The sequence below is a fragment of the Myotis lucifugus genome, unplaced genomic scaffold (assembly GCF_000147115.1).
Source record: "Myotis lucifugus unplaced genomic scaffold, Myoluc2.0 scaffold_594, whole genome shotgun sequence".
Lineage (NCBI taxonomy): Eukaryota > Metazoa > Chordata > Mammalia > Chiroptera > Vespertilionidae > Myotis > Myotis lucifugus.
In genome coordinates this window covers 169,660-170,790 of record NW_005871642.1, presented here as the reverse complement: position 1 = coordinate 170,790, position 1,131 = coordinate 169,660, and positions in this window count along the sequence as shown.

The following is a 1,131-nucleotide window of genomic DNA, read 5'->3' as shown; positions in this document are numbered from 1 at the left end:
CTTTTATACTATAAGTAAAATGAGGTGCATAAGGGTGGTGCATGGCTATTTTGCCTTTGTTCATGAGGTTCCTCTATTCCTCGTTACAGTTTCTGTCTCACCCAACCTGCAATTGAGGTGCTCTTCGTCCCCTTATTGATCTGGTATACTCAATAATAAGAAGGATAATCTTTTGTCAATTAGTTTCCATTTTACCAAGAATTCAGACAGAAGTTCCTTTTATTAATAAGAATCCCTATTAAGTCCCCTTAACATCTCATAAAAACTACAAGCTATAAAATTAACAAAGGTCGAATGTCAATCTTCAAAAACCAAACCATGGCCCACATTTACTGCCTTTATAATGTTATCATGTGATACAGTCACTTTTATTACTGGTCATTTTTTGTCCCACCCTTATTTCTCTGTTCCTTTATGCATATTAAACTTCTTTTACCTTATTTCACTTTATGTTGTAAACTGTTTGAAGTCCTTTCTGGGATAAGGATTTCTGAGATGTAATTAAACATGCAAATATTTTACTATTTACTAACAATATTTACTGTGCAATAGGACTTGCCTTTTCATGAAAACATTTACAAGAGAAACTTTGAAAAGCCCCCTAAATAATCCTATGTAATAAAAGCCTAATATGTTAAGTGTCCAGTTATGTGGTCATCTGTTCAACCAATCAAAGCATAATATGTTAATGATATGCTCAGGCTGTTCAACCACTCACCATGACATCCACTGACCACCAGGGGGCAGACGCTCCGACCAGTTGGTTCACTTGCTGCTGGGGTTCGGCTGGTCGGGACTGAGCAAGACCGGCCCTGGAGCCTTCCCGTGGTCCCTCCCCAGCTCTGATCATGCACCGGTGGGGTCCCTCGGCCTGGCCTGCTCCCTCTTGCAATCTGGGACCCCTCAGGGGATGTTGGAAAGCCAGTTTTGGCCCAATCCCACAGGCCAGGCTGAGGGACCCCACTGGTGCACTAATTCGTGCACCGGGTCTCTAGTTTTCAATAACAGGGGTGGGGTGAAAATTGAGATGAAGCTATATTCAAAGTGGGATTGGCATATATTGTTGTTGAATTTGAGACATAGTACTGAATATTTTCTTCATCTTTGTGTGTGCTGTGAGATTTCCAAAGT